The sequence below is a fragment of the Podarcis cretensis genome (genome assembly GCF_951804945.1).
Source record: "Podarcis cretensis genome assembly, chromosome: 16".
NCBI lineage: Eukaryota > Metazoa > Chordata > Lepidosauria > Squamata > Lacertidae > Podarcis > Podarcis cretensis.
Window position 1 is genome coordinate 1,350,060 of NC_137186.1, and position 21,027 is coordinate 1,371,086.

General features: G+C 41.6%; 1 protein-coding gene across 1 annotated transcript in view; it reads right to left on the minus strand.

Annotated features, from left to right (window-relative positions):
- Positions 1–17,797: 17,797 nt before the first annotated feature.
- The window catches only part of LOC307205699 (uncharacterized protein), a 330,448-nt gene continuing 327,218 nt past the window's right edge, over positions 17,798–21,027 (minus strand). Inside the window, exon 6 of the transcript XR_013834053.1 lies at positions 17,798–17,841. The gene's annotated coding sequence lies outside the window, so the exon portion shown is untranslated. The remainder of the gene's footprint in view (positions 17,842–21,027) is intronic.

Consider the following 21,027-nt stretch of genomic DNA (forward strand, 5'->3'; position numbering starts at 1 on the left):
GTTGAGAATTATGCTAGTGACAGCACCATACTTTTCATTGCCAATTCAAGGCAAAGTCTGGCTTGTTACATCCCACTGGGATTTTGCATCACAATCTCTTCGCAAACAGTTCGATATACAAACCTTTCATGGCTCCATAACCTTCACTGTTCACTCAAACCAGCTGGTAGGATTTCGCGAGTTTCTTCAAATGATAAGACCTTCCTGGGCCCAAAGAGATGGTTTTATCCAGAACTTCTGGGAACAATCCTTCAGCTGTTCATTAAAAATGTCTAAAGGACAGAAAGAAGAAAAGGAGGAAAGCTGTACTGGGGAGGAGAAACTGGAAAACATTCCTGGAATTTTATTTGAAATGAAAATGACAGGCCACAGCTACAGTGTCTACAATGCAGTCTATGCTGTGTCATATGCTTTGAATGCCATGTACAAATCCCACTCTAAACTCAGAAGGCAGGGAGAAAAGAGAATGGCATTTCAGAATATACAGTCATGGCAGGTAATTACAGCTCAAAGCTTTTATAGGTTAAGTTTTTCCTCCAATACGCTCCCATTTTGCAGAATACAATTCCATAAGAAATAAATAAATGTGTGTGGGCTGCTTTTCTGTTCTGTTTTGGACCAAAGGAACCAAAACAACATCAAGGAATATCAAGTCACCATGATTTTTATGAGAGAGAGACAGAGACAGTGTGTGTATGCTAGGCATTTGTGACCCTCTCTTAAATAATTGCAATACCTAGTTCCATTTGTCTATATTTTCTTCCAGTATAGGTGCATCCATTTCTAAAGGACATTGCAATCAATAATAGCGCTGGAGACACTGTGCACTTTGATGAAAATGGTGAGCAGGTTACTGACTTTGATGTCACAAACTGGTTGATGTTCGCCAATGGATCACTGGTTCGAGTCAAGGTCGGAAGACTGAAACCACAGGCTCCTCTGGGCAAAGAATTAACCATTTATGATGACCGAATTGTTTGGCATCCAAGCTTTAATCAGGTGTGACACAACTATCCATACTTGAGTATATATCAGGGGGAAAGCCTCATGTTTTGTTCAGTTTATTGTTTGACATGCCCCTCAGCTTCTGAGTGATGCTGGTTAGCATTAGTTTGTTATTCTAATTGTAGCTCATTCCCTACCCTGTAAAAAAAAATTGTTTGGGATCCAAACTTTAATCAGGTACGTTTGCTCACCCTTCTGGTGCGATAGCGTTGTGGGATGGCAGAGGCTCCACTGGGGGCGCCGAAGAGGGAATCCTGATTTCAGTGCCCCTTCCTGAGAGGTGGCGGGGGAGTAAGACCATGTCCCCTATCAGGAACTGGATCCTGACTTGCATCCTGGTTTGGCGAATGGGGATGCAGGCTTGGACATGGGCTGGGCCAGGGGGCAGGAAGGCTTCCCACGGGTCTGCTCCCTGGCCATTTAAGCAACCCTCTCTTGGGGCGCTACCTGTTTTCCCCTAGTTGGGTTCCCCACCCATCTTTGGTTTAAGCTGATAGTCAATGACTTTGCTGTGGCTACAGTGGTTGCCGTTTTAAGGGGCCGTGTAGGAATTTGTCCACCAGGCAGATTGGCTCCAACCCGGTGGCTTTGCCTACCTCATAGCAATCGTCACAACTGGGCTGGGCATTGGGCCAACCCTTTGTCTTGGATGGAGGGGAGGTTGTAATAGCCACCTGCCCTTCCAAATGCTGGAGTATCCCGTTCAAGGGATCTGGGGAGAGTGGTTATGTCCATGTGCCCAGGCGGGGCCAGGGCATAAGACACTCCCCCAGAGAGTAGTTCCTGCGGGGATCACCCTATCTGATGAACCGTATTTTTCTCTCTATAAGACACACTTTCCCCCTCCTAAAATGTAAGGGGAAATGTGTGTGCGTCTTATGGAGCGAATGCAGTCTCCATGGCTTCAGCGAAAGCAACGCAAAGCCTCTGGAGCGCACCGACCCCTCTTGCTCTCCTGGCTTCGCTTCGCTGGAGAAGGAAAGCTGCACAGCACCCCTTCAGCGAAGCGGGAGGAGAAATGGAAGGGGCTCCGTTTCTCCTGCAGCTTTGCTGAAGGGGCGCTGTGCAGAGAGGGAGAGAATTTCCCCCCCTGTTCTCCCCCTCTAAAACTAGGTGCGTCTTATGGTCGGGTGTGTCTTGTAGAGCAAAAAATACCGTAAGTCTTAGGCCCACACGTCTGGATTGAACTACACATCACTTCTGGTGGACGGACCAGAAGTATTTCGATTGCCCCATGCCCAAGCCAAACCTCTTCCATGTGTATTCAATAAAGTTGTGGCTTCTTTGGATCCCAACCAGTCTTAGTGGACTTTTATTTATCTGGGGTTGGGGTCTGGGGAGCACAATGCCTTGACCCACAACACATGCCAGGAGTTGACACTGACAACAACACTAAACGTTCAGCTCCCAAGAGGTGGAAGGTGATGCGAAAGGGGGTCATTCGATTCTTCTTTGTCCTCCCTTTCACAAGATACTGAAGAAGGAATAGTTCATATTCCCAATCTCCCTTTTTTGTTTCTGTGCAGATGCTGCCTGTTTCTGTGTGTAATGACTACTGCTATCCTGGCTACAGCAAGAAAAAGAAGGAGGGAGAGAAGTTTTGCTGCTATGATTGTGTTCTGTGTCCAGAAGGGACAGTATCTCTCCAGAAAGGTAGGAGGCATAATGTACAGAGATATTAATAATTTTTGATAATGTAGCACATAAATTATTCATTTGAAGAATATAGTTCACAATGTAGGGCACTGTACACAGAACATGTGCAAAGGAGGGCAACCAAGATGATCAAGGGTCTGGAAACCAAGCCTTATGAGGAATGGTTGAAGGAGCCTGGGAAAGGGGAGACTAAGAGTAGATATGAAAGCCATCTTCAAATATCTCAAGGGCCGTCACATGGAAGATGGAGCAAGATTGTTTTCTCCTGTTCTGGAGGTAGGATTCAAACTAATGGATTCAAGTTACAAAATATATATTTCTGACTAAACATTAGAAGGACTTTTTGACAGTAAGAGCTGTTCAACTGTGGAATTGCTTCCCTTGGGAAGTTGTGGACTCTTCTTCCTTGGAGGTTTTTAAGCAGAGGTTGGATGGATGCTTCAGCTGAGATGTTTGCACTGCAGGAGGTTGAACGAGATGACCCTTTGGGTCCCTTCCAACTTACAATTCCACAATTCTATGATTCTTTAACCTTTTTCTCTTTAAAATGTGACAATTAAGACCACCTGTGCTTCTAGTGACAAAGCTGAATCATTGAGCTCTCCCAGATTATGTACGATCCCTTCAGAGGGAGCCCAACCCCATCCAGAACAGGGAACTGATCTATCTCCCAGAAATGGGAACCACTCACTCACAAGGCCTCAGGCTTGCCAGGGTTTAAACTCAATTCAAGCTCCACCAACCTAGTATTGCACACAGACATTGATCCGGAGACTGGATGTCCACTCCTGATTAAGGTGTTAACAGGAAAGAAGAGTTGTGTGCCATCAGATGACATTTTGTTTCTTATCCGCAATATATTTTCCAATGTCTGCTAAATAACTTTGAGGGCAAAATAATGCCCATAACAGCAATCCCAATCTTGCGGTTAAGAACCACAAAAAAAGCAGTGCCCATAGCACCCAATCCATTGAGGGGGTTCAGGAGGAAACCTTGGCAGATCCTATCAAAGGCTACAGCAAGATCAAGGAAAGGAGGCCAAGAGAGAACACAATTATGAGGAAGACAGTATAAATGAAAAACATTTGCTGGCCAACTCATTGTAAGTACAGTGGTACCTCTAGTTATGGACTTAATTGGTTCCGGAGGTCCATTCTTGACCTGAAACTGTTCTTAACTAGAGGTGTGCTTTTGCTAATGGGGCCTCTTGCTGCCACTGCACCACCGGTGCACAATTTCCGTTCTCATCCTGGGGCAAAGTTCTCAACTCGAGGTAACTCTTCCAGGTTAGTGGAGTTTCTAATCTGAAGCATTTGTAACCTGAGACGTTTGTAACTCGAGGTACCACTATATTCAATATCAAATGAGATTTATAGACCACTGTCACCACTGCATTTATTAAAGTTTAATTTAGTTTGGGGAAGGTAGTGATCTGATGATGATGGGGCCTCAGAGTGAGGGGAGGGTAATAAACAAACAAACAAGAAAGCAAATATTAATGGGGTAACATAAGTGACGTTTATTTTGGTGAAGGATCTGGGTGGGAAATAAGGGGTGGAGTATTGAAAGTACTCATTAACTGGATGGGTGTATCTTAACCAGCTTTTCATTTCCCCCCTCAGATATGGATGCTTGTATCAAATGCCCCGAAGACCAGTATCCCAGCAAGGAGCACAGTCAATGCATTCCCAAAGTTCTAAGCTTCCTCTCTTACACAGAAAATTTAGGGATTATCCTGGCTACTTTGGCCATTTCTTTCTCTTTCATCACAATTCTAGTGCTGGGAAGTTTTATGAAGCACAGGGACACACCCATAGTCAAGGCCAATAACCGGACCCTGACTTACATCCTCCTCATTTCCCTTCTTCTTTGCTTCCTCTCCGCTTTGCTCTTCATTGGACAGCCAGGAGAAGGGATCTGCCTTCTGCGCCAAATGGTCTTTGGCATCGTCTTCTCTGTGGCTCTTTCTTGTGTCTTGGCAAAGACCGTAACGGTGGTTCTGGCATTCAAGGCAACCAAACCAGGATCTGGGATGAGGAAATGGGTGGGGAAAAGACTGGCATATTCAATTGTCCTCGTCTGCACCTTCATTCAAGCTGGCATTTGTATCCTGTGGTTAAGTACTTCCCCTCCATTCCCAGATTCGGACATGCACTCATTGAATGGGGAAATCATCTTGGAATGTAATGAGGGTTCAGCGACCATGTTTTACTGTGTCTTGGGCTACATGGGCTCCCTAGCCGTAATCAGCTTCATTGTGGCTTTTCCGGCCAGGAAATTACCTGATAGTTTCAATGAGGCCAAATTTATTACTTTCAGCATGTTGGTGTTTTGCAGTGTTTGGTTGTCCTTTGTTCCAACCTACCTGAGCACCAAAGGAAAATACATGGTGGCTGTGGAGATCTTCTCCATCTTGGCCTCCAGTGCTGGATTACTGGGTTGCATCTTTTCTCCTAAATGCTACATAATTTTATTCAGGCCTGATCTGAACAGTAGAGAGCAAATAATGGCCAGAAAAGGTGAGAGGATGTAAGTTTATCTGTTTATTAAACTCACTTAAAAATTCACTGGAAAGTCCACATCATGAGATTTTTAGTATTAGTGCTTTAATAGAGACAGATCATTGCTCAAATGTAGCCTCCTTGTGAGTACAGTTTTACTGGACAAACATTATCACAGGTCAATGCCCTGTTTTGATCTGGCTTACATATATTAACATTACCCCTTTGCCAACCAGGAAAATAAAACTTGACTTTGGCTATCAATAAATTGAGGGTTATGAAAACATAGTAGTGCTGGTATCTATTTTGACCAGTGAAACTGGGATTTGTAGTTCATATTCAAGAACTGTTGTCAGGATCTTGGTCTCCATGTTGAGTTGGCTTCTCTACTTGGGCATGAGACTATTTAATAGGGAGCAGCAAATAAGGAAAAAGAAAAGAGGATAACCACAATAAAACAATAGTTGCAAAATTCAGAAAAGATATCCTAAGAGTTTTGTATTGAATGATGCCACTTCAGAGGCCAAAAACACGCTTGGGAAATTATAATCATTCCTATCATTGTCCAAATTACTGTTTTCCGTCTTGTGACACAATTGACATCCAGAGCCTGTAAGAAAAATTAAAAATAAGCATATTGAAAAACCTATATAATTCCTGTGTTGTTCATAACTGGATCTAGGGATATGTAAGGTATTTTCATTCTTCTGCATAACCAGTTTTCCACTGATTTTTAACAAATGAAGTATGCTGTGAGTATCCTGGTTCCTGCTTGCCCTGTTTATTTTCTGCTTCCCAGATTCTTACTGTGGAAAACTGAACCTCATTGAGCAGCATAGAATAGCACACATGCCTTGTAATTTGCATACCCGTCTTTTGGGGAAACAGGCTGAGAATTCAAAGTTTGCATTTGGATTCCTTTGCTCGCCACAGCAAAATTACTGACACCTGCCCTGCAGAAACACATATTAAGTTGTTTAGAAATAAATTTTAAAAATTCGCTCATCCTTAGGGGATAAAGGGTGGAGATAAAGAAAATACGCTGTTTAGGGAAATTAACGATGGACAAAGAGGCGAAATGAAATAAAGTAGCAGGATACTGGTACCCAGATTCCCTAAATAGCCATGCTGCAAATCTGTGTATCAGCAACACCATTCAAGGAAGGTTGTAGAAAAACTGAAAAACACCCACATTTGAATTCTGCAACTGGAATCATGGGAATACAGCTTTGGAAGGGGAGTTTCATCAACCGGATCTTGCTTGTGGTGATGTCGCTGCTCGTTCTACCGTGTCATACAGTATGCAATGCACATTCTATTAATTGCAGCATATATGATGATCCCTTCCCTATTCCTCATGAATTTTACCAGCCAGGAGGCATTGTCATTGGTGAAATTGTTTCTCAAGTCTTTTTCCTCTCTAATACGCTCTCTTTCATGGAACAGCCTGCCCGGATCACGATTGACGAACCTGTGTAAGGCATCAATATTTCTCACACAATTTGAAATATGTATGAATTATAATGATTCAAAACATATCCTTAAGGAACGATGTGCTTTATTGAGGTTTTAATGTAAATTAAGTGATGCCTGGTTCGTTAATGTGTGTGTGATACCTTCTACAATGTCTTGTTGGGCATAAACCGCTGGTGTGTTTCCTCCAGAAATCTTACAGAAATGAATGGATCATGTGCATTTCTGTATCTCAGCTGGAGCAGGATCCTCTCATACAATCTATTTGCTTCTGAGGTGGTTATCTGGCAAGGAGCATTTATCTTCTTTCTGTTTGTCATTTGTTCATACTACATTTTAAATTTATTTCCAAACTGCTAGAAGTCATATTCCTTTTTAAATGAGTGACAAAATGAGGAAACCTTAAAACCAGTGCTATTTTTCTAGAAAAAGAGGTGCCAGAACTCATCATAAGCGCCTTGTTCTCTTATAATGGCAATGGCGCCCACCTGAGAGGTGCCAGAACTGAGTTCCAGTGAGTTCTGGATGAAAAAAGCCCTGCTTAAAACTATTTCATTTCTGCTCTCACGATACTTTGTTGTCTTTCATCCTTGATCTCAATCTCAGCCTGTCCCTTGCCATTTCAGACTTCAGGTATTTCTGACATTTGGTTTCATATTGTTATATTTTAGAGAAATGAACATGTTTCTTATTCCTGTTTTAACACATCTAATTTGCAATGCTTACTCTCTCACATCATACAGGGAGAAACATAGGGCTATTGATGCAATACTTAATAGACTTTAGAGGGACAAAGCAAACCTAACTCTCTTATGGAAGTATCGTTATATAGGCCATTATTTACAAAAGAAACTTGTTCCTATTTCTTGTTCATACTTTTTTATTTAGAATCATAGAATTGTAAAGTTGGAGGGGACCACGAGGGTCATCTAGACCAGCCCCTGCCATGCAGGAGTCTCATGCTTGACCTACTAAGTTATCCAGCAGATATTCACAATTAAAATTTAAGTGTGCATATTAAATATGGTACTGCCCTTTGCCCACTTTTTCTTAAAGAAAGGTGATTTATGAATTGACTCCGGTACAATACAATATCTGGAAAAAGGATTTCATTGTCCTTTTCACTTGTAATATTTTATTAAGCATTAAAAAGTCCTGGAACTGTATGAGCATTTAGATCATTAATTGACTGGAGAAATATTTGTATCATAGGTCTTATTTTTGTACTTTGGTATATAATCTTGTGCAGTTATAAACTACAGTTTAATCCTAGAAACCTGCAGAGATGTCATGATGAAGTGAACAAGTTGTTGTTGTTGTTGCTGCTGCTGCTGTTGTTGTTGTAGCTGTGGTTTTATTAAACAGCTGCTACTTTTCTTGCAGATCAGTGCCAAAGAACTACCAGCATGTTCTGGCCTTAGCATTTGCTGTCAAAGAAATCAATGAGAATCCCAACATCTTATCCAATATCTCTCTGGGGTTTCGTATCCTCAATAGCTACTACACTGCAAGGATGACCTACAAGGCCACCCTCAGCCTGCTCTCCACAGAACATAGGTTTGTCCCCAACTTCAAATGTGACAGCCAAAACAATCTGATAGCTTTCATTGGGGGATGTATCTCTGAAGTCTCTGCCAACATGGCCATCATTTCAGCAATCCACAAGACTCCACAGGTAAGTCGTGTGCATGAGGGCATGGAGGTTTCACAAGTATGACACACCATCTTGGTTTCAGGAAACTCTCTGACAGTGTTCGCCATGATTTTTAGTTACTGAATGAGAGAAATATGGGCTAGATGATTATACAATCTGATGGATAGAGAACTTGTAGGACAACAGAACACATGGATAGTTTCTCATCAGAGTTTGGGGATATTTCAAGTGTGATACTTCAGGACTTTGTTTTGAAGGTGTTGTTTCTCAAAATATTTATTGATCACTGAGACAAAAGGGTGGAGAGAATCCTTATCAGTTTGGAGATGACAAAAGCCTGTGACGGATAGATAGCACTTCAGAAGACAGGAAAAGAACTCATGATGCCAAACAGAACCTACTTACTCTCACAACATATTTTAAGTAACTCCAATTCTCTCAGCAAGAGATAAGCCACACCAGGTAAACCGTCACTGAGTCCCAAAGCTTTCTTTTTTTTATATATAAATATTTATTAAAGATTTTTGGCTTACAATACACAAAGAAAAACATATAAAAATATTACATATCATAACATATTTTCTTAACTTCTTTGGACTTCCTCACATCTCCCGCTCCTGCGTTCCAAATTTATAAAAATTTAACCAGCAATTTATCCCCTTATCCCCACCTTAAGATCTAATTTTCCAATGTTATATCTTAAATTTTAGATACATTTATTTCACTCTTTAAAACATTGAACTTAACCTAGCAATTATCTAAAAGTTTGTTTTTTTCATAAATTTAACTTATCTTCATAATTCACTTCATCTGATTCAATGGTGCCAAATTGTTTATGATCAAACATCCTGCTTAACATTCATACAATTTACAATATTTTTGCAAATAAATCTTGAATTTTTTCCAATCTTCTTCTACCGTCTCCTCTCCCAGGTCTCGGATTCTGCCAGTCATCTCGGCCAGTTCCATATAGTCTATCAGTTGCATCTGCCATTCTTCCAGAGTGGGTAGATCTTGAGTTTTCCAATGCTTGGCGACAAGTATCCTTGCTGCTGTTGTTGCATACATAAAGAATGTTCGATCCTTCTTTGACACCCCTTGGCCGACAATGCCCAAAAAGAAAGCCTCTGGTTTCTTAAGAAAGGTATACTTAAATACCTTTTTCAGCTCATTATATATCGTTTCCCAGAAAGCCTTCACTTTAGGGCAAGTCCACCAAAGGTGAAAGAACATTCCTTCATTTTCCTTACATTTCCAACATTTATTGTCAGACAAGTGGTATATTTTTGCAAGTTTGACTGGGGTCATGTACCATCTGTATATCATTTTCATTACATTTTCTTTCAAAGCATTACATGCAGTAAAATTCAGTCCAGTAGTCCATAACCTTTCCCAGTCCTCAAACATAATATTATACCCAGTATCCTGCACCCACTTTATCATAGCCGATTTAACCATCTCATCTTGTGTGTTCCATTTTAACAGCAAGTTATACATTCTTGAAAGTATCTTAGTCTTAGGCTCTCACAGTTCCGTTTCTAACTTCGATTTTTCCACCTGAAATCCTAACTTTTTATCAAGTTTAAAAACTTCTTTAATCTGAGCATAGTGTAACCAGTCTCGGACTTTGTCTTTCATTTTCTCCTGACTCTGCAATTTCCAATTGTCCCCATCTTTTTCTAATATTTCCCAATACTTTGGCCAATTGGCCTCCATATTGAGCCTTTTCCGGGCCTTAGCTTCCAATGGTGAAAGCCACCTTGGAGTTTTATTTTCCAATAAGTCTTTATATTTTGTCCAGACATTGAACACTGCCTTCCTGACAATGTGATTCTTGAAAGCCTTATGAATTTTAACCTTGTCATACCATAAATATGCATGCCAACCAAACGCATTGTTGAAACCTTCCAAATCTAAAACGTCCGTGTCCTCGAGAAGCAGCCAATCTTTTAACCAGCAGAAGGCTGCTGATTCGTAGTACAGCCTTAAGTCTGGCAGGGCAAAGCCCCCTCTTTCTTTCGCATCAGTTAATATCTTAAACTTAATTCTGGGCTTTTTGCCCTGCCAGACAAATTTGGAAATATCTCTCTGCCACTTTCGGAAACACTCTGTTTTGTCCACAATCTGTAATGTTTGAAACAGAAACAGCATTTTTGGCAATACATTCATCTTTACAGCAGCGATTCGGCCTAGCAAGGAAAGTTTCAGTCTTGTCCAACTTTCTAAGTCTCTCTTAATTTCTGACCAGCATTTCTCATAGTTATCTTTAAATAGACTCAGATTTTTTGCTGTTATATTTACCCCTAGGTATTTTACTTTTTTAACCACATTTAGCTCTGTCTCTTTCTGAAACTGTTCTGACTCTGTAACTGTGAATTTTTTCCCCAATACCTTAGTTTTCTGTTTATTTAATTTAAATCCCGCTACCCGACCAAACTCTTGAATCAGTTGTAATACTTTTTTCGTGCTAGATTCTGGCTCCTGTAGGGTCAAAACTAGGTCATCTGCAAATGCTTTAAGTTTATATTGTTTCGCTCCGACCTGGATTCCTTCAACCAACCGGTCCCCTCTAATCATGTTCAAGAGCACCTCCAGGACCGAAATGAATAAGAATGGGGAAATAGGGCAGCCTTGTCGTGTTCCTTTTTCAATTTTAAACTCTTCTGTAATCACATTGTTGACTATCAGTTTAGCCTTTTGTTCTGAATAAATTGCGTCTATCCCATTTCCAAAACCCCGTCCCACTCCCATCCCTTCCAAATTTTCCTTCATAAATCTCCAAGAAATATTATCGAAGGCCTTCTCCGCATCTATAAAAATTAACACTGCTTTTGTATTGATATTTGTTTGCAAAAGTTCCAAAATATCAATAATATTCCTTGTATTAGCAAACAAATGTCTGCCTGGGAGGAAGCCTACCTGGTCCTTATGAATTACCTGATTTAAAACTTTTTAAAATCTACTTGCTAAGATATCTGCAAATATTTTGTAATCCACATTTAGAAGAGAGATGGGGCGGTAGTTCTTGAGTTGAGTCTTTTCAGTTTCCAATTTTGGTATCAATGTGATAAACGCTTCTTTCCACGATTCTGGCGCCTTCTTCCCCTCCAGGATTTCGTTGCTAACCTCCAACAGTGGTTGTATCAAATAGTCTTTCAGTATCTTATAGTACTTGGAGGTGAGCCCATCTGGCCCTGGAGATTTGCCCAATTGCATGTTCTGAATGGCTTGTTCAATCTCTTGTCTTGTTATTTTAGAGTTCAGGATTACTCTGTTTTCTTGTGACAGTTTTGGTAGTCCGTTCTTTTTCAAAAATTGTTTTATCTCAACCTCATCTTGCGGCCCTTGAGTGTATAGTTTTTTAAAGTATCTCTGGAAGCACTTTCTAATATCCACAGGGTTCTGAATGTTTTTTCCTTTGATCTCTAAATTTGTAACAGTATTTAGTTTTTGTCTCTTCTTCAACTGCCATGCTAGCAGTTTCCCACATTTGTTCGCCGATTCAAATGTTCTTTGTTTAATTAATTTAACTTTCCACTCTATTTCCTGGTTTATCAATTTGGAATATTGTGCTTGATAGAGTTTAATTTCTCTCAGGATCGGCTGTGACTTCAGATTAGATCTTAACTTCTCAGATTCTTTAATTTTCTCCAAAATCTTATCTTTTTTCTCATTTTGTATCCTTTTCTTTACAGCATTCTGTTGTATCAAGAACCCCCTCATCACGGCCTTACTTGCATCCCAGATGGTTCTTTTTTCCACTGTAGTGTTCAAGTTTATCTCAAAATAGTCCTTCAAAACTTTTTGGGCCTTCTTGATAATCTCCTGATCTCTAAACAAATTGTCATTCATCTTCCATCTAAGGGAGCCGGTTGGCAGTAGTGTCATATCCATCTTTACAGCATTATGGTCGGAGCAGGTCTTTGGGCAGATTTCCACCTTTCTGATCTTGGGTGCCAGACCTCTAGATATCCATATTTGGTCGATTCTTGTCCATGTCAGTTGGGCTTCAGAAAAGAATGTTCCTTCTCTTCCCAAGGGGTTCTTTGTCCTCCAAATGTCAATCAAGTCCATACTGTCAGTCAATTCAAAGAAAGTCTTAGGTAGTCTGCCATCTTTTGTAAGATTTTGATTTTGTGACTTATCCATGTTGGTTGATACCACGCCATTCATATCTCCCATCATAATGATGTTGTCGTAGTCCAGATAATCCAGGACACTCTCATGCAACTTCTTATAAAATTCCGATTTCCCTTCGTTTGGTGCGTAGATTCCTAATATCAAAAACTTCTCTCCTTGATATTGTATCTCAATTGCCAAAATTCTTCCTTGCTCGTCTTTGAATAAAAGTTTAGGTGACAGGCTCTCCTTTGCATAAATCACCACTCCTCTTTTCTTCACTCGGTCCGAAGAAATAAATTCTTGGCCTAATGTTTTGTTTATTAGCACTTTTTTTATGTAGCCTAGTCACATGTGTTTCTTGCAAACAAATAATGTCCAATTGTTCTTTTTTCAATATATGACATAGCTTCCTCCTTTTTTCCGGAGAGTTGCACCCATTAATATTCCAGCTTAACAGTTGCAGAGACATCCTGAACAAATCTGTTATTTCTCTAGGGGTGGTATCTTTTTCTCTGGATCTTCAGGTTCCAAGGAAAGAGGTGCAGCAGATGCTCCAGGCCCCAAAGGTGTTTCAATTCCTTTCTGAAGGTCCTCTCCGTAAGCAATCAGAGATTTATCTCTGTCTTCAATTGTTTTAATTTTAACCTTCTTCCCTCTGAAGGTGAAAGATAATCCCTGAGGAAATTCCCACCTAAAGATGATTGAGTTGCTCCTCAACAGTCTAACCAGTTCAAAATAGGCGGATCTAAGGTCCAGCAGTTGTTTCGGGATATCTTTGTAAATTTCAGCTCTTCTGTCCAAAATGTCCAGTGGCTTTCCGTAGTGTAAGCCCAATATCTTATCCCTTTCCTCCGAGTCCCAAAGCTTTCAAGCTGGTCAAGAACCCTACAGGAATCTCCCAGTTGCATCTGTCTGCAATGTCCCCAAACGCACAACTCAGATATTACTTCTACAGGTTCTGGAAACAGGGAGTGGAAGTGATTGATTAGTGTAGCTGCATCTCTGATGGCACAGTGTAGGGAGCTCAGACAAACAGCCCAGTGGGGCATTTTTGTGGCAGCAGCCTTCCTGAACTGCTGCCTGAGACAAGTGGCTCAATGTGGCTGACGACCAAAGATAGTCAGGTTCTCATGCAGGATGACCCCATCTGAATTTTCACAGGACATTGAATGAGATGACCTACAAGACTATTTTCTAATAATTAAATCTGTGATGTAAATGCTTGTAACCCATTGAAAAATGCTTATTAATTTTATTTCAGCTGACTTATGGATCATTTCTGCCACTAAAAGGTGTCAAAAAGTTCTTCCCATTTTTGTATCAGATGGTCCCAAATGAAGCCCACCAATACACAGGGATTGTGCGATTACTTCAGCATTTTAAGTGGACATGGATTGGGCTTTGGGCTGTGGAAGATGACAGAGGGGACAGGTTTTTAAAGACAGTGGTCCCAATCCTTTCCCCTAATGGCATCTGTTATGCCTACATAGTAAGAATACCAAAATTGAATTATGTGGATGAGATGATAGACTTTGCTTTACAGCATTTAGGAACCTATGCAATGGTCTTTGAGGATAACCCAACTGTGTTCATTGTTTATGGAGAACCTCCATCCTTTCAGGTTCTAAGAATGTTGATATTTGTATCACCCTTATTCTCTTTTCCAACTCTGGGCAAAGTGTGGATTATTACATCCCACTGGGATTTTGCATCACACTCTATGGAGAAGAATTGGGAGGTACAAGCATTTCACGGTTCCATATCCATCACAGTCCACTCAAATAAGCCATCAGGATTCCAAAGCTTCATTCAGAAGCTGAGCCCTTTCTGGGCGGAACGAGATGGCTTTATCCAGGAGTTCTGGAAACAGGCATTTGGCTGTTTATTAAAAATGTCTGAAGAGTCAGAGGAGGGAAATGAAAATGAAATGATCTGCACTGGGGAGGAGAAGCTGGAGAGCCTTCCTGGAATTCTGTTTGAAATGGACATGACTGGCCACAGCTACAATGTCTACAATGCTGTCTATGCTGTGGCACATGCTTTGAACACCATCTACAAATCCATCTCCAAACATAGAGGATTGGAAGAAAGGGTCAGACTGACATTTCACAGTGTGCAATCATGGCAGGTAATTAGAAAGCAATACTTTAAACTTAGAGAGTTCTAGAATTGTAGAGATGGAAGGGGTCCTCAGGGTCATCCTGCAGGGTGTTGGACTAGATAACCCTCGGGGTCCCTTCCAACGCTACAAACATATGATTGATTGACTGATTGACTGATTGATTGATTGATTGACTGATTGATTGATATTCACAAGTGGCCACCTACATAAACCAAATGCCAGCTATAAGGACAACTTTGGGAAGTTCACTAAAGTAATCTTAGCACTATGTTGTCTCGTTATTCATTTCTCTTTCAATCAAGGTTCATCATTATCTGAGGAGCATCATATTCAATAATAGTGCTGCTGAGAATGTGCACTTTGATGAAAATGGAGAATTGGTTGCAGGTTTTGATATTACAAACTGGCTGATGTTCCCCAATGGTTCAGTGGTTAGAGTAAAGGTTGGAAGATTAGAACCTCGGGTTCTTCCAGGCAAAGAGTTCACCATTCATGATGACCAGATTGTGTGGCATCCACATTTTAATCAGGTGAGACGTGCCAGAAAGAAAAGTTTTGACCACTTTAACTTTCTGTTTGCTTTTTAACTGCTAGATTATTCAGGATAGCAATATTTTTTTATATACGTTACTAAGTATAATTGTTTAATTTACACTGAAATGGAGAATGCCTGGGTGTATTGCAGAAAGAGTTTAACTGGAAGATTGCACTGAAGCTAAAGAAAAGCAAGAAGAGCTCTCTGAGCTCCTTGATGGCTTGATAATTAAATGTGATTGTTTTCTGGCACCTCTGATGAGATATTTAACTTTAGATCACATGGGAGGGAATCGAATTGCAAATTTGCCATCTTGGAAGGCTGGTGGCTTGAGTCTTTGTTCCCAGGCTCTGTGTGAGTAAAGGTGTGTAAAACAGTCTCCTGGAGGGACAGCAAATAGCTGTGGTCCATTTGGAATTTTCTTTTATTGGTTATTGGTTATAGTATTCTGAGCCTGTGTGGATACGCACCAGATATGGAATTATTTGGATGTTTCTTTTTGTTCTGTTCTGAATAAAGTTCTGAATAAATTTTATTAGATCATTTTGTAGAAAGTTCTGCATGTAAAGTTTTAAATAATATATAATGGGTCTGGAAAATGTTTCTTTCGAAAAGGTTTTATGCATCCAATCACTTCAAGCTGCACAATATAATATCTGCAATACACATTACACAGTTCTTTTACGAATTGGGCCAACTGGTTCATCTTCCCAACTTCATTCTCTTTGTAGAGCTGAATGAATGAAGAGCACCAATCCAAGTCCCTTTATATTATTCTGTGCAGGTCCTGCCCCTTTCTGTGTGCAATGACCACTGCTATCCTGGCTACAGCAGGAAAAAGAAGGAGGGAGAGAAATTTTGCTGTTATGACTGTGCTCTGTGTCCAGAAGGAATGATATCTGGCCAGAAGGGTAGGAGACAATTGTGTATTGTGATATCAGTCATCTGCTGTAACATATCGTATTTGCTTTGAGAATGCACATCCCTTGAACATACAACCCAAACACAAGAACACTCTTCCTTGTGTTATTTCCAGGAGCCGGTATTCAGATGCATATTGCCTCATTGATACCCGTATTCTGTATTAATTTGTCCAATCCTCTTTTAAAGCCATCCAAGTTGCTGACCAGGTGCTCTTGGAGGAAACTGATTTTCTACATTGATTTCAATCAGGGTTTATATCAAAAATATCAAAAGCCATAATCAACAGCAAACTCTTGCACTAAATTAGATTATTAGAATTATGCAGCTCAACCTATAGAAATATTTGAACGCCTCTTTGTTGTTTTCAGATATGGATGCCTGTGTCAAATGTCCAGAAGACCGATATCCAAACAAGGACCAAACTAGATGCATTGCTAAGGTTCAAAGTTACCTCTCTTACAAGGAAGATTTAGGGATCATCTTAGCTACCTTGACTATTGCTTTCTCATTGATCACAGTTTTAGTCCTTGGGATTTTTATCAAGCACAGGGAGACTCCAGTCGTTAAAGCCAACAACCGGACACTCACCTACATCCTCCTCATCTCCCTCCTCCTTTGCTTCCTCAGCGCCTTACTCTTTATTGGAAAGCCTGGGAAAGTGATCTGTCTCCTCCGACAAACAGCGTTTGGTGCCATATTCTCTGTGGCCCTTTCCAGCATTTTAGCAAAAACCATCATGGTGGTGATGGCATTTATGGCAACCAAGCCAGGTTCTACAATAAGAAAATGGGTGGGGAGAAGATTGACAAATTCCATCATCCTTTCTTGTTCCTTTCTTCAACTTGACATATGTACTCTTTGGTTAAGTACTTTCCCTCCATTCCCAGACACAGACATGCACTCAGTGAATGAGGAGATTATACTGCAATGTAATGAAGGTTCCACTACCATGTTTTATTTGCTCTTGGGCTATATGGGTTACCTAGCCATTATCAGCCTCGTGGTGGCTTTCCTTGCCAGGAAATTACCTGACAGTTTCAATGAAGCCAAATTTATCACTTTCAGCATGTTGGTGTTTTGTAGTGTTTGGTTATCCTTTGTTCCAACCTACCTGAGCACCAAAGGAAAATACACAGTGGCTGTGGAAATATTCTCCATCTTGTCCTCCAGTTTTGGGTTACTGGCCTGCATCTTTTCCCCTAAGTGCTACATCATTCTTCTGCGACCTGAGCTGAACAACAGGGGGCAATTAGTAAGGAAAATAAAATGAAGGCATATGTCCACCTCTTCATTCTGAAGATGTCATGTCTATCACACTGTGGCCTGCTGGGTTGCATTTTCACCTCTAAATGCTGCATCATTGTGCTGGGGCCAAGTTGAATAACTGAGAGTAAATAATATATCCTAGAGAAAATAAACTATATGAATAAACAATGCCATGAAATTTATTGTGTATATATATCATTCTGCATATATATATATAGGGCTTTTATTCAGCCAGATCTGAGTTCCGGCATCTCTTTGTTGAGTTCCGGCACCTCTGTAGCATTGCAGTGCCATTCCCAAGCATGACACTCAGGGTTGCGGGACGGAAGAGGAGGATAGCATGGCGGTCAGGGCTGTGTGGTGGAGGCAGTGGACAGCACAGCAGTTGGGGCGGCAGGGGGAGGTGGAAGGCAATCAGGTGAAGAAGATATGTTTTCTCCTTCAAAAAGAGCTCAACAGCTTGGGTTGGTTGCTCCCCCTAAAAAAAATGTCAACAAGTTCCAGCACCCTTTTTTCTAGAAACAATGCCCTGCACACACACACACACACACACACACACACACACACACACACACACTTATTCCTTCATTGGAATGGGCAGGTATTGCATAGGTGCTTTTTGAAGCAAACACCACTCAGAAAATGCTTACAGACACATACCACTCAATGTATCCACCTTCTGTCTGCTAGCCCAGGCCCCTCCTCTCCAGGTGACTGCTACGTTATATCTAACATAGGTGACCAGGGTGGGGAAGCACCACAGGCAATGCTTCCCATTTCACTGCTTGAGGAGAAACAGGGACTGCATCTGTGCCCTGTTGTTCCACCCAACCTGAGATCTCTTCTGCTGGCACTGATCACAATTTCCAGTGAGATTTCACGTGATCTCACTGAACTCTAGTAAGACCTCTTGCTCTCCATGAGATCTCAAGTGATCATGCCAGAAATTGGTGCCAATGATGGCTCTGCCTCTACGCTGGTGTCAGAGGTGGTGGGAGAGGTAAGTTGCCCACAGGAGCAGTGCCTCAAAGTCTTCTGCTGTCTAAGGTGGCTGCCACAGCCAGTGTGGTGTAGTGGTTAAGAGCGGTAGTCTTGTAATCTGGGGAACCAGGTTTGTGTCTCCGCTCCTCCGCATGCAGCTGCTGGGTGACCTTCGGCTAGTCACACTTCTCTGAAGTCTCTCAGCCCCACTCACCTCACAGAGTGTTTGTTGTGGGGGAGGAAGGGAAAGGAGAATGTGAGCCACTTTGAGACTCCTTAAAGGGAGTGAAAGGTGGGATATCAAATCCAAACTCTTCTTCTTCTTCTTCTCATCCCACTTCATGGGTGGGTTGGCCCTGGTAGGAGATACTTTCCAAATGTGAGCAGAACACTGCAACTCCCCTTCTTCGCCCACAACTGCTGATAGGTAAGATGTTGCTCTCATAGTGAAACGAGTGTCTATTTCCTCCAAAGGTTATAGAACGTGTATTTTAGCCTCACTGAAAAGAAACTGCAAAGTTAACGGTCCTTGAAGGTGCTTTTCTTTGCAATCATTTGCTGAAGGAGGACCAGAGGTCCAGCAAACATACTGTATCTTAATATGAAACATCAGTTTTATTTGTTACCCCATCGTGTCCTCCAAGATGAGATTTCCTATTTCAGGGTGAAGTTATAACTCATTAGGCTCATTCCGAGAGTCCAAAACCAGCAATTTGCCTTAGAACTAGATCATTGTTCATTAAATGCATTTAATTTTATCCTTAGCTTAGAATACAAATCATTTTGGGACAGATTGCAAGTAGAATCGTAATTTATTAATTCAATTATAAAGATTAATATATATCTATAAAGTCACAGTGATATTTCTCACAGGACAAGAAGAGGAGATGGTCCATATGGAAGACTGGTGTCATCCTGACCTACCTACTTCCATCTCCTGGGATCATTCCCAAAGGGTAGCTGGTGGTAGGAAGTCCAACTAGGGGTGGGGGGTTGGAGAATAAAAGCTGACACCTTCTAACAGTTGAAGAAGCTTCCTTTGGGACGTTTTATTTCTATTTGGAGAACAGGTCTTCTGTGATGGCCTGGGAATCCGATTCAGAGGCTGAACCTGAGGAATCCCAGCCTGCACAGGAGTCCCCGCCTCCAGGGCCAGCTGAGCCGGGGCTGGGGCTTGAGCCTGAAGGGCCCTCACCTGTGCCGGATCCTCAGGAGCAGACACCAGATGAATCCACTCTGGCTCCGGAGGTGATCAAGGACCCATTGCCTGCAGGTGCTCCTCTCCCAGCCCTTTCAGGGGAAGGTGAGGTTGCCTCTGGGTCCAGTAACCCTCCAGCCTCTCCTGAGCTGCAGAGGCTCAGGGCAGAAAGGTGGAGGGAACTAGAACTAAGTTCTCACAGGAGGAGTGCTCACCTTAAGGCCAGGAGAGGCGAGTCACCTGTGGGCCGGGACCGCCCTATGCCTCAGAGGAGATAAAGGCCAGTCAGCCCAGTCCCAGGTTGCAGGAACAACATCGTTGGTAATCTGTTCCTGCCAGTTCCTGACCACGCCCGGCTTCTTGCCTTGGACCCTGCTTCGCCCTTGACGGACAGCCTCCATACCCTTGACCTAGGACCGGACTCAGACCACGCCGCATGGTAAACCCGCCCCCCCCGGGACCAGCACATCTTCACAGTTACATTTGCTGCTTTTCTGTTCTCGAATCATAAATTTAGGTTGAAACCAAAACTCCTTCATAAATTGATGAAGCTTATTTATAACTGTTGAAAATGAGAATGTTCAGCCAAACAGCCTTGATGGTGCTGATACGTCTGGGCATATTTGAGGGCCGTTGAAGTGAGAGAGGCAGAGAGGGAGAAAATAAACACCCACAGAGAAACATACTATATTGGTCTAAGCCAGACGGACTCAGAGGCTGTTAAAATAAACAAAGGATTAACATCAGATTGATTTATTGGAACTACCTTGACTAATTAAGAGAAGCAGCACAAATGTGAGATTATCATCAGAGCATGGGAAGTCAACCAAAGATTTATAATTAGGCATAAAATTTGGATTGTTTGATTATTTTATAATTTGGAATGTTTTTAATGTGGTTTTTTATTGGATTGTTAAAATGGAAAACTTAATAAATATTATTATCAGGGGGGAGCAGAGTGGGAAAATCATTGGTTCCGACTGGTGTATTCCTAAGGTGGTCCGAGGAGGGAGGGAGGGAGGGCTTGATCCCTATTCAAGGGACAATCTTCCTTCTCTGTAGCCTTTCCATTTGCAGCACTGCCAGGGGCCCGTACTTACACTTACATCTCAGTAAGATTACAGTGCAGTTGGGTGGGGGAGGAGAGAGATCCCCTCCCTTTGTCCACCTGGGTGCTTTCAGCCGCGGAGGGGATCAGCAGCTTTGCAAGAAGGAGAGGAGTGTTTGCAGGGGGCCAGTAAATCATTGGGAGAGGGTCTGGAGGAGGCTGGCAGGAGCCGGAAAAAAGCAGCAGAGTGGGTTGCCTAGAGAGGCACGAGGAGTTAGTCATCCTTACAGCTCCCTTTACTCCCCCCGGCAAAACAGCACCTAAAACAAAAAGATGACAGTTCTACAATTCAGGAATAAGGCACAAAAGTAGTTTGATTCTTTCTCATTGGACGTACACCCCCTTTTATCGCCATGTAGAATAAATACAACAGAAATGGAACAAAAACCTCATTTATTATTTATAGAACTTAATGTATTAATTTTACAACTGAAGTATTTTTATGCTGTTGCTATAACTCTCTTTGTATTAGATGCTTTTTT